The 13,244-nt window shown below is 49.9% G+C and overlaps 1 protein-coding gene across 3 annotated transcripts in view; it reads left to right on the top strand.

Moving 5' to 3' along the window:
- Positions 1-8,185: 8,185 nt before the first annotated feature.
- The window catches only part of Cgnl1 (cingulin like 1), a 162,306-nt gene continuing 157,247 nt past the window's right edge, over positions 8,186-13,244 (top strand). For 2 of the 3 annotated variants that reach the window (XM_075965306.1, XM_075965308.1), the window contains exon 1: positions 8,186-8,275. The gene's annotated coding sequence lies outside the window, so the exon portion shown is untranslated. The remainder of the gene's footprint in view (positions 8,276-13,244) is intronic. The other variant, XM_075965307.1, reaches the window with a different exon arrangement.

Consider the following 13,244-nt stretch of genomic DNA (forward strand, 5'->3'; position numbering starts at 1 on the left):
AACACAAAACCCTATTTATACTCAGGTCCAAGGAACTGGTCAGGAATCACATCTGCATTGTTGAGCAGCAGTAGTGTGAGCCATCTCCCAAAACACATCAAAACACAATGTTCTACACACTCTCCATTTTATTAAGTGCCTCTCAGTCAAGAGTCACAGCTGAAGCAGAAAAAAATGTGGACGTGGTAACATTATCTTCCCTCTGCCCCTTGCAGGAGTCCACAGAGAAGCTGTTTGGGAAATACTCTTTGCATTGTATCACTCCTTGCCACTCGGAGACAATGTTTTAGGGAAACAAAATTTAGAGCAAAAAGGAAGTCCTTTGTCCCCTGCTGGCATACAAAACCCTAAACTTGCAACAAGGCAGCTATTTCCTAGCTCTCCGAGCTCACTGAGACTCCATTCCTGCTGTAATGTTCTGTCTTTTGAGCAGGTATATAATTAAAATTGATGGTATGTGATCTGCAGGGTCCCCAGATGGAGATGGCTGGCCAAATTTGGTTTACTATATTATGTTCTTCTAATTCACTGTTGTAGGAGGGGCCATTTTTTTTGTTCTCGGCCGCTTAGCCCCAAAATAAACACACAGAAACCATATTGTTTAAATCACTGCTTGGCCCATTAGCTCTAGCTTCTTATTGGCTAACTCTTACATATTAATTTAACACATGGCTGTGGCTTACCAGCTAAAGTTCCAGTGTCTGTCTCTGGTGGTGATACATGGCTTCTCTCTAACTCTGCCTCCTTTTCCCCAGCATTCTGCTTAGTTTTCCCCACCTAGCTCTGTTCCCCTATAGCTCTGCTATAGGCCCAAAGTAGTTCTTTTATTTATCATTGGTAATCACAGTATCCAGAAGGGAAATCCCACATCACCTCCCCTTTTCTGTTAAAATAAAAAGGAAGGTTTTAACTTTAACATAGTAAAATTACATATGACAAAACAGATATCAAGCAAAAACTACAGTTACAATATTTATATCTACTTTATCTTTCATCATAACTAAGGAAAGCTATAATTATGTATCTATTTTTCAACTCCGTCAAAGACTCCAGGAGGATATAATATTACCTAAGCAAACAGGAAGTACATTATAAGCAACTTACAACACTCTAAAAATGACAGAGACATCTCACTGCCTGGACAGTCACTATTGAGGATCCCATTTCTTATTTGACCCTAGCTTGTGCCAACTTGATGAAACAAAACATAAACAAAACACAGAACCTAATCAGCAGAATCAGGAAGCGGAAAGAGAACAGGAAGTGGGGCCTAAGTATAAAAGTTCAAGGTCCTGTGGGTAGGGAGAAGACTCATTGCTTGAGAGCGCTTGCTGCTTTCGAGGGCTCCAGTTTGATTCCGAGCACTCCGTGCAGGCAGCTGACAAACAGCTGTTAACTCCAGCTCCAAAGGAATCCAAGAGACCTTTGGCCTCTGTGGTCATTTGCACACAGATACACCTGCGCGCGCGCGTGCACACACACACACACACACACACACAGCCCTTCCTGCATACACATAATTAAAAATAAATAACCAGGCACAGTGGCGTGCACCCTTAATACAAGCTCTTGGGAGGTGACCCCAAGACCCCCTGTTCAGTGGCTCACTTCCTCCAGGAGAAAAGCCACTTCTAAACGGTTTGCAATTTTCCGAAACAGTGCCACCAACCGGGGAGTAAGTGTTCAAACAACGCCTGCGCCTCTTAGATGTGTGACTGGGGTTGTTGAGCCAGACACTCTCCTCCAGTGTCTCTGCTCCAGCATCCTGGTCTGGACCGCCCAGCTCTCCCCCCACCTGGCCCATTTGGCGGAAGCTCACTGCAGCTGTGATATACATCTCTAAAAGAAGGGTGATTTCTTTTGGCTGATGGTTTCAGCCCGTGGCGTGCTGGCTCTCCTGTTCTGTGCTGAGACAGTGTCATGTAGAGGCTGGCAGAGTGGAGATGCTCACCTCGTGGTGGCCAGGAAGCAGAGAGAAACAGGGGAGGGGCTGGGATGAAGCGAAACTTCCAAGACTGCCCCCCCCAGCACGTGACCTACTTGCTCCAGCAGGGTCTGGCCCTGGGGTTGCCACATCCTCCTTTATTAGCACCGTTGTGATTTCATCCTTGGATTGAGCTACTGACGAGGTCACAGACTTCGACTCAGTCACAGAAAGCAACAGTACAGCCCTGTATTAGAGATACAGGCACTGCATTTGGAGACTGAGCTCTTTGAGGGGACACCTCATACCCAGATCAGAACAGGCTGAGTTTTTTTTAACATGGCTGCTGTCACTGTTACTTCTAAAGACACTCTCATGCCCTGGCTTATCCTCACCCCGTTGGCACAAGACCTGACCTTGCATGGTAGAGAAAAGGAAGGTGAAAGTCATTTTCTGTGCCCTTGACTTTTAGACGGGAACCTGGGGCTCTGAAAGACTGGCGTACCAGTGCACAGAGGGCCAGATCTCTGTTCAGTTCTGATGTCGAAGGGCAGGTCTCCCAGGAGGCCGTCACTGTCCTCACTGGTTGCAAGCCTGAAGCACACAGAGGGAGATCACATGACCCCAGCCATCCTGAGACTCCTGAGGCTCTGAGGTCCTCTGATCTGTGAGCTTAGGATGGAGGAGAAGGCAGGTGTGGTGTGAGATGAGGAAGGATGATGTCCTGGAATTGCTCAGCGAAGCTCTGACTCTGTAGATGGTGCTTTCAACCCCTGGCTTCTCCAGTTCTTGGCAGGGATGTAATCTTGGTGAGTGTATTCTTCTGAGCCTCAGAGCCCTCACCAATGAGGTAGATAAGAACATCTCTGTGGTGGGCTGAGGCATAGCTTAGTGCTTGCTGGGTGTGTGCATCCTGGCTTCTGTCCTTAACGCAAAGCAAAACAAAACAGAACAGAGCAGAACAGAACATCTGTTTCCTGGAGTTGTTCAGCAGTTTGGATACTGGATGTGAAGTTCCTTAAACTGCCCAAGAAATCCGAGTTTCCTGCTGTGGTCATGATCCCCACGACCATCACTGTCCTGCTCACTCCGGAGCAGATGGAGTCAGAGCCCTTACACTTCAGGTCTGCAGGGAGAACTTGGACCTGGCCATGGGGTGGACTTGAGGTGGGGAGGGAGAGTGCTTGTCTGGCAAGCTCCAAGTCCTTGGTTCTATTCCTGACGTTCCATAGCTCCAGGTGTAATCATGCGTGCCTATAATCCCAGGTATAATCATGCCACTATAATCCCAGCCCTTGGATTATTTGAGGCAGGAGGCTCAAAAGTTAAAGGTCACTCTTGGCTATAAAGCAAGATTTAGGCCAGCCTGGGCTACATGAAACCCTGAGCCTGCCTTACGGAAGGCAAATTAAACTCTTCATTATTTTGAGCCTCGCCACTGAATGGCCCAGCTGGCTCCTTTCGCTTTAGACATATTTTAGAAAAGTGTGTTCTAGAAGTTCTTTGCAGTCCTGCTTGAAAGAAGCCACAGGCAAAACCCAAAAACATGTTTACTGTGGTTTGGGAGTCTCCGTCCACTTACTGCCCAGGTGAATAGTCTGCATAGACCAGCTTGTTACCAAATAATTCAACCCAAAGAATGGTTCATTAATGTGGCCCAGAGAATACAAAAGCGTTGTTAACTGCTTTAACTTTTTGTTTTTAACCTTGGAATTTGAGCCATCCTGGCTTTGGTTAAGGCACAGGAAAGTGGGCTCAGGTCCTGGTGTGTTAGTGCTGGCACTGGGAGGTGCAGTGGGGTAATGTTTATAGCAAGTGTGGTCTGGAGTGGCCAGGATGGTGGCTCTGAAGCTACTGTTTTTAGGTTCATACTTCCTTCAGCTTGCTGAATGTTGACATCCTGCTTTTATTCTCCAGCCTCTAAGGCAGGAAGCCTAGCTTCTAGAAGTACAGGCTCTGTTTGTACCCAACCAACCAACCAACCAGCAAAATGTTCAACCATGCCGAATCCCTTGATGTTCCCAGTCTCTTTTGTTGGTTCTCTTGTACTGTGAGAGCTTGAACTATCAGTACAGGAAATCTGTGTCCCCCGTGGAGCTGGTCCTGCAGAGGCCACACAGAGTCAAACTTTATAGCCAGCCTCCTTTGATTATCTTTCTACTGAGAAATGCCATCCCTCTTAGAGTGATCTGAACTTTTTCAGAAGGATGCCCTACATTTACAGAGAATATGCCTCCTGTAGGATGTGCTCTGGGCAGCCTCACCTCTCTCCTTCCACAGGACATAAACACAGCTGCTTTCCCAAAGTTTCCTAGCACCTATCTCTGTTCTTTAGATCCCGCCTCTCCCATTGTGACCTGCCCAGTAGGGGTCTTTTATTTATTTGTCACAAATACGGAATCCCTGCTGTGTTCAGGTGGCTAAATACCCAAGGAAGATCTGCAAGTGTGTATGTGCACCACATGCATGCAGTTCCCATGGAGACCAGAAGAGGGCATTGGAACTTCTGAAACAAGTAATACATGGTTGTGAGTGGAACTGAACTTGGATTCTCTGGAAGAGCAGCAAGTGCTCTTACCTGCTGAGCCATCTTTCCAGCCCAACCCTCACACTACTTTTAGACCAGGATACTTTGGAATGATAGTTCAAAACTTGACTGGTTTTTGTTTTGCTTGGAGACAGTCCTGCTCTATTGCTCAGGCTATCTTTAAACCTGTGCTCAAATGACCATCCTGCCTCAACCTCCTGAGGAACAGAGATTATAGGCATGTGCTATAAACTTCCTGTTCTCGTCCCTTGGATGTGATAGTGGAAGGCCTGGCTGCACCCCTGTAAATAACCCTCACCTGTGCTCTGTAAGGAAGCCCAATAAACTCAACTGACTCCCCAGAGTCAATCAGCAGAACTGAGCCTCACTTGGCTTGTCATTGGATCCTTAGGAAAAGACATTGTTTGTGTCTCCCTCTGGGAAGGAATTTTAGCAGTAGGGGCGTAGCCCAGAGTGGGGAAAATGATCGTGGAACATCTTACCTTGGGTCACGTGGAGATCTTGTAGCCCCCTGAGGTTTTGGCAGCCAATTCTGGGGGCCTCTTAGCATGCTTCTCAGGAGATCTAGTGGGCAGTGCAGGCAGATCCCCACTTCACACAGCCTCAATCCCCTGAGCACACCCTAAAGCTGGCCTTTCCTTGTTCCCTACCTCACTCTTCTTTCTCCCCACTCCTACCTCCTGGCATCATTTTTCTAAATATAACACCTGCTTCCAACCCCTGTCTCAAAGGTTCATTTCCAGGGCAACTCAGACTAAGGCAGCCTCCTGCCTCCAGACACAGACCTCTTCCCAGGGCTCCCATCAGACCCATCTTTCTCCCTAGGTGCTTCTTCACAGCTTCCCCGGAGTAGACGTTGCCCTACATGCTCCCTGCTACCCCCATTCACTAGGTCTGCAGAGCATAGGCGAGGGAGGTGCATTAGCCTGCAGCCTCCTTTCCCTGGCCCTTCCAGCAGGTCACGTTGCTCTTGCTAACCTGGTGTTATCTGAATATTTTGATACTACACATTTCATGCTCACAAAACTTGGAAGAGGAAAGAGGTGATTTTAATCTACGCTTCCTCCTGAATGTTTTGCTTTAGGCAAATTACTGCCACAGACATCCTCCCCCACCAACACACACACATACACCAAGTCCCACAAAATAAATAGATAGCCACTGAAGAAAGATGCTAGGGAAGGCGTGGCTCAGAGTATCAGAGGCATTGCTGGCTTGCACAGGCTTGCCTTCCCTTCAGGCTGGCGGGGTTTGAGTGTCTGTAGTAAGAGCAGAGGCGTGCAGGGCTGCTGCTTTGTGAGCCCATCCTGATTCTGCCTCCCTCCTTGCCTCCCCACCCACTCTCCTTATTTTGGTTATCATCAGACTACCTGTTGGGAAAGAGGTGGGCACGCTGGATAATTGCTTTCTCCATCAAATGTTTGCTGAGCGGGTACTTTCTGCAGATGCTCTCAGCGGTCTAGGTAGGAATAGATGAGCGGCGAATGGTCCAGCCTCCGACTCGCCCTGGTTTCTCTCAGAGTCACCGGGTTCCCCGACACCTCTCACTATCCCTCCTTTTCTTCCTTGGGTGAGCCTTCCATTTCCTGGCCCTGAGTGAGGGCACTTCACCCTCCTTTCCTAGTACCTAGTTCATATGTTGTGTCCCTCCCCCACCCTAGCCACCAGCCTGCCGGTCGGTCATGAATTTCCCATGAAAGTTCTACAAAACATTCAGCAGCTCTCGCAGAAACACCCTCTCCAGCTGGGGAGAGATTCGGCGGCTAAGCACTTTCTTCAAGCTGGTGTGGAGGTGCACACTTTGAATCCCAGCATGGGGGAGGCAGAGGCAGGTGGATCTCTGAGTTTGAGGCCAGCCTGGTCTATAGAGTGAGTACCAGGACAGAGAACCCTGTCTCGAAAAAACAGTGAATACATAAATAATCAATCGCTTGCTGATTTTTCAGAGGGCTAGGGTTCAGATCCAAAGCACCCACATCAGATGCTCAACCAACTATAACTCCAGCCCCAGGGAACCCAGCATCTTCTTCTGGCCCCTATGGACACTGCACATGCATGATATACATACATATATTCAGGCACATACATACAGACATAAAATAAATACATCTTTTTAGAAACCTCTCTCCATGTCCTTATTTCTGTTTCTGGAGCTACCTCAGGACACATATCTGGCCACCAATTTGAGAAGCTCTTTGGGAAGGTCTTTCCCCACACAGCTTCCGGCTGTAGCCTTCCTCCTGGCTGGGCTGGTCACCGTACTGCAGGGTTCTGCCAGTCCTGGCGTTTAGCCCCATGTAGGTGCAGGTTCCATTGCAGGCATTTTGAGGTGTCTGCGGCGTGATTAACCTGCGTCCCTGCCTGTGCTATCTGATGCCTTTCCCACCTTCCGGCACAGCCTCCCTTGCTAATTTGCCTAATTCCAGGTTCCAGATGTACCCCAAACCCAGAAGCCTTCGCTCAGGCAAGCAGCCCCGCCCAAGAACGCTGTCTATGCAGTTTTGTCCCCTACGAAGTCCAGACTCGAGAGCTAAGCTATTAATTTTTTGACAAAAATCACAAAACGCTTAATCTTCTAAGCAGGGTTACTACTTTCTTTTGGGGGAGGGGCAGGAAGCCTGCATTCATAACCATTCTTGGCTGTAGTTGACTACGGGTGGAGCCTGCCTACTAGACCCACTGTTTTTGAGAAGTAAATTCAAAGGGCTCCAGGGAGGATGGCTGCTTCCTTTGTGTTCTTTTTAAAAATCAATCGAAAATATTTGTGTTGTTTTGCCTGCATGTACGGCTGAGCTCTACACATCTGCAGTACCCGAGGAGGCCAGAAGAGGGCACTAGATCCATTGGGACTGGAGTTACAGAGGTTTGTGAGCCACCACGTGGGTGCTGGGAATTGAACCGGAACTTCTGCTAGAGCTGCAAGTTCTCCTAACTGCTGAGCCATCTCTCCAGCCCTGTAAATACGAGCACTTTTAACCACTATGTATTTCCCCTTCTGCCATGTGTTTTTCCTACAAGAATTGCTGTTACCTTTTGGAATCTTTTCACGTCGCTATTTTGAGGGACTGAATGTTTTGAGCGTTGGTTTTATTCAGCAGGTCAGCAAACATTTACTTATTAAAATAGCGTAGGCCACGTGACATTTCTGCAGTCCTTTCTTCCGTGGAGTGGGTGTCCTGTTCACTTTACAACGGAGGAAACTGAGGCTTGGAAATGACAAGCTTCACACTGACTGTCGCAGTTGTCAATGTAAAGTCACTTTCCCTGGGACTGGACTAAATTAGGACCTGAGATCTGTTTTCTAATGCCAGTTCTGCCACCAGCAGCTGGGTGACCTCAGAGACGGGCCCAGCTTTAGCTTATTGGAGTCACTCCCGTGCTTTTCCATCAGTGTGATTTGCTCCCAGGTGAAGAGAACAAGGCTGCGTGGAAGGGTGGGGGAAGCGTATCTGGGATGGGGTGGGACTGCGAAATAGGGAAGGCTTACTGGAGGGGTACACAGGAGCGCGGAGAGAGGAGAGAGGGAGGCTGCAGGGAAGGGAAGAGGTGCCGGCGAGGGTGCAGATGGAGCAGAGTGGCAGGGAGCACCCCGGCTTGCCTGCTAGGGCCCTCAGTCCTGGGTTCGCCTGGGTCCCGGGTCCCTGGGAGGGTCCGGACGCAGACCCGCCTGCTCCTCCTCCCGGGAGGGCGGGCGGCTGCAGGACGGGGCGGGGCTGGCGCGGCCTCCAGGCGACTCCTGCGGCCGCGGCTCTCCCGCCCGGGTCTGCGGGCTGCAGCGGAGCAGGACCCGGGAGACGGAGGCGGTAAGTGAGCTCGGAGCCGGGGCGGGAAGGGTGTGCGCGGGCCGCCGGAGCCCAGGTGCTGCCCCGGACGGCGAGGGGCTCGGGCTCTTGCAGGTTTGCGCAGTGCTCAGCCTAAGCGTTGGTTCCCGGATCCCGGCGTGGCCGCCGCAGTGCCGGGGCTGGAGGTGTGCTCCTGTCTCCTACCCGGCTCACTGCACTCTAGTCGCACCGAACAGTTGGTGGCGAACCTGTGCTGGGCTCTAGTGACAGCTGCGGGCAATCCACACAGAGCATCGCACTCCTCGTCCTTCCTGGCAGGGTTTAATCTCAGCGTGCTCTTTAAGACCGTTTCTTAAACCGAACAGGCTGGTGGTCGCTCCTCTGTCCTGGTCCGCGACCCACTGCATGGTCCAGGCAGGTCACCCCGAAAGCCCTTACTTTTTTTTTTTTTCTGTCTTTTGAGGGACTTTTCCAAGTTGCATCAGCGTTTGGCTTCTAGACAGGTGCCTGGCTGTGGTGTTGGGCAGAGAATTTGTAAAAGAACTTTGTGTATTTTCTACGTGCGTGCCCCTTCACCCCAAGAGCCCTCCAACACCGAGTACCCCGCTCAAAATACGGTGGGAGTTCTTAAGGTGACCTGGAGGCTACACACCTGGTGAGATTTAAAAACAAAACTAAACAAAAGACCCTCACCTTCGTACCCCCTGACTACATCCCGATACCAGGGGTCTGGGGTGCGCCGGTGGGAACATTTAAAACGTGCTCCCCTCCCCCGCCCCGTGGCTCTCTCTGGTTGCTGCTGGGTTAGAAACCGGGAAACGCAGAGCGCTCTCTTGGGGAGAACCATCTGCATGCGGCGCTCAGGCTCCTTAACCACCTCTCCACCAGGGGGGCCTGTGGACGGCCCGTGCCAACCTTAGACCGCAGGTGGTGCCTTAAAAAAAAAAAAAAGGAAAGTTCCCTTTGTTCCTAACTCTGTTTACAGTAAATATTTCCAGAGGCACTTTCGACCTAGGAGGTTGAAGTGTGGTGCGTTAAAATTTCAAGTCTTTGCCAGAGTCAAGGTTATAATATAGGCTTGTCCTACTAGGGAAAACCAAGTGGTTTGTAGAGGATCTCAGATGAAAAGCAGAGGAGAATACGTAGGATTTGGTGAGCTGTAGTAGACCCCTCCTTACTGGAATGCTCTCGCGCGCGCGAGCACGCACAAACACACACACACACACACACACACGCCACACACCACAATCCAGCGCAGCGCGCGTCGAAATATTGGCGTTTGCATAAACAAGAGTTTTCCCCGAAGTTGGCGAGATCCTGAAGGGCACTTGTGTCCACGTGTGTGCATTTGTGAGTTACTTATTTTGATGTGTGCTCCGGTCCTCAGGAGCAACCGTGTGTATCTCCTTGTTAGAATAATATCAGAGTTAGTGAATTAGCACTTCCAGTAACATGGCAAAACCGAGGTATCTCCTCAGTCACCTGTCAGGATGTTTGAAAAATGATAGGACAAAGGAAACGCTGAGTCTATGTTAGAATCTAGTGATTTGGGTCACATATGTTTTATCAACATGGTTGTCCCTAGGTTAACACTCTCTGGTATTCTAAGTTAAGTATTGGAGTGACTCTCTCTGGTGTTACAATGTGGCCACAAATCAGGTTTTGCCTTCTGGCCCTGTGTGTTGTCTTTTTAGTAGTAAAATGAAGTCCCTTTAAGAATGCCCTGGGGAGGGTGTTTGTGTTTGCTTCTGGCTTCCCACATGAGTCAGAGGACGTCGACTTTGAACAATAAAAAATGCTAGTGTCTTGCCCCATTGGTCTGTTCCCCTTTTCTTCCCTCCTCCCTGTCCTGTTGCTGTGCTCAGCTGCTAGAAGTGTGACCACTGGGGAGTGTCACCTGGCTCAGGAGTAGAGGTTACGGAGTGCTTGGGGGAACAGAACCATACAGAAAGTATTCTCCCGTGAGCGTGTGTGCGTGCGTGCGTGTGTGCATAAGCATGTACCAGCGCATCAAAATGACTGGTTGTAAACTCCTTTCCAGCCGGAGACCAAGGTTTACCTAAAGATGCTGTCATACTCTTGGTATCTGAAAAGCTGTGCCTGAATAGCAGTTACCTGCACGACGAGACTGGATAGTGGCAGCTGCCTGTGAGACGGGGCATGCAGGCTGGCCCCACCCTGTGTGTAGCTCAGTGTGGCCAGAGGCAGGTTTATTACAACACTTGCCACTCTGGGGTAGCAGTTGTAGTGAACAGAAGGAAGCAAGTGAAGAAAAATGGGATGAGTGGGTACTTTCATCCAGGGGAAGGGGTGCAGCTTCCAGAAGAGGCCTGTGGTCTGTCCTGAGAGCTGTGATGGCTGTTATAACCAGCCACTTAGAATAATGACTTCGTTTTGTGTGTGTGTGTGTGTGTCTTAAGTTACTTTCTCATGATGATGGAGTGAGGAATGATGGAATTTAAAGTGTTTCTTAGCTTTCCCTCTGAAACTTTATCTAAAAGATGCTGCTAACCTTTTCAAAAGGCCCAGCTGAGTGATCTCTCCCTCCCTGCCTGCCTCCCTCCCTCCCATCCTCCCTCCTTCCTCCCTCTCTTTGGCCCTGGTGCTAAAGGGCAAAGATATATATATATATATAAGAGAAGCTGGCTCCTAAGGAGAAAAATAAAGTTCAAGAGGATGGAAAACTGGGTGACACCCAAGCACATACATTCTTCTGTCATTTGGCATCGTTTTTAAGAGGAAACAAGTTAAGACATGAGAACCCAGAAAGGGGGGGCAGGGGTGGGGAGAGGAGAGGTGCTGATGGGGGTGGCACCAAGGCTGAGTGGTCTTGGGGAAGTGGGAAGCTTGTTGGGATGTTCAGCCAAATGTCCCCACTGGGGCTGCTAAGATGGCTCAGCTGGCAAAGGGGCTTGCTGCCAAGCCTGATGCCCTGACTGATGCATGGAGCCTGCATGGTGGACGGAGAGACCCTATCCCTAGATCCCTACATGTTGTTTTCTGACCTTGCCCATCACAAGCTCCGTTACTTTGTTCTTTATGTCCTGCCTTCCTGCTTCCCAAGCCGATGTTCTCAATTTTTTTTTTTTGAGAGGTAGGGTGTGGGGGGTAGGAGTAGGGTCTTTCTGTGTAGCCTAGGCTCTCCTCTGACTGAGATAGACCCTGTCCTGCCTTAGCCTCCCAAGTGCTGGGATTTACTGCCTAGCCACATGGGAGGCGGCTGTTTTTATTTCTTCCTTTGGTTACTCATTGAGCAACGTTTTAAAAAAGCCACTGCTGCGGGCAGAGCTCTGTCCCACCTGCCAAGTTCTTGGTCAGCAGGATACAGGCCTTGCATTACGGAGCCTGAGTTCGGGTAGTGGGATCTGCAGACTGGATTACAGTGAACTGGGTTCTCTGTAGGGCAGTAGCCTCGCCTGGCTTGATTCCCCTGCAGTTCATGGATATGGAAGTCATAAGAAACATTTTCTGAGGTTCAAGGTCCAGCTTGTTTCATTGGGACTCTGCACCAGATTTGAACTGAGTGAGTTGTGGGACTGAAGGAGGGGGAGGGGCATGGGGCAGGTATCCATGACTGGAGGAGGAAAGAAAGAGGATGCTGGGTTCTGGTGGATACATTGTGCTGGTGGGTTTCTAGGGGGCTGGAAAACTTGTGTGAACAGAACAGCCTATCTGGCCGTTGGTGGCTGGTAATGGAAGTTTAGTGGCCTTGAATCAGTGACAGTGTGGGTAGAATCAAAGCCCCAGCTTCTCAGGGTGGAGCCTGCCTCTGAACTCAACCCTCCTCCCATATGGCTGCTTTAAGACAGGGCTCCTGAGATGGTTGTAAGCCTCATGTAGCTCACTCCTGTCTTCCAAGTAGTGCTTCATAGGCTCCCGAGCTCCCAGTTACCGGAATAATCACGAAGGCCAGGCCTATCAGCAAGAGTTACTATGCACAGGCTTGTCATCCGAGCCATTCCGGAGGCTGCTGGGCTGAGATCAAGGCCAGGTTGGGAAACTTAAACCCTGTCTCTAAACTACAACAAAAATATGTTTTTGTTTTTGCATCCAGACTACTTTCAAGCTTACTAGGTTGCTAGGATGACCTTGAACTTACTGGCTGAACCTCCCAAATCCTGGGTTTATAAGCAGAAACTACTATGCCCCTTTATGCGGTGCTGGTAATTGAACCCAGAGCTTCATGTATGCCAGGCGAGCCTACCAACTAAAGCATTCCCCAGCCCAGTACTGTTTGTTCATTGATCATATCCAAGTACCAGGCTGCCACTCAGCACCTCTTGTCCTCTGCTCTGAACCCTGACATCCCTAGAGACTCCAGGCGTGGGGTCACAGTGCCTGTGCTGTGGCTGAGGGAGGTTCGCAAGTGCTGGGGCCTCACTGCAGAGCTCAGTTCCTTGCAAGGTGCTCCCTTAAATAGAGCTGATTAAGACAGGGTGTTTTCAGGGGCTGGGGGGACAGCTTAATGGTTGAGGATTACTTACTGTTCTTGAAGAGGACCCGGGTTGGAGTCCTAGCACCCACACACCAGCTCACAACCGTCTGGAACTCCAGTTCCAGGGATTCTGACGCAGTCTTCTGGTTTCTATGGGCACTGCACCCATGAGGGGCACACATGAGGTGTACATACCGTCGCACGAACAAAATACTCATGCACATAAAAATAAGTGTATCTTTTAAAAAAGACAGCGTGTTCTTAGTACCACCCTCTCCCCGCCCCCCCTCCACCATGGCACAGTCCCCTTGAGTTTGGATGGATTTATTGATTTCCCTCCTGGAAGATGTAAACGTCTCAAAGACCAGGGTGTTCTTGCCGTCCAGGCGATTTTCCCAGCGTCCTTTTCTTGTTTTAGAGGAGCTGGCTGATGTGGCTGTTTGGGAAGGCTCTGAATGCCCAGTCTGGGTGAGGGAGGCGCTGTCCCTGCATTGCTTCAAGCTTTGCAAACCTCTGGGTTCTGGAAGTCATTGGTTATGCAGCAAGAGTAAAACA

The sequence above is a fragment of the Microtus pennsylvanicus genome, chromosome 3 (genome assembly GCF_037038515.1).
Source record: "Microtus pennsylvanicus isolate mMicPen1 chromosome 3, mMicPen1.hap1, whole genome shotgun sequence".
In the NCBI taxonomy this organism is placed as follows: Eukaryota; Metazoa; Chordata; class Mammalia; order Rodentia; family Cricetidae; genus Microtus; species Microtus pennsylvanicus.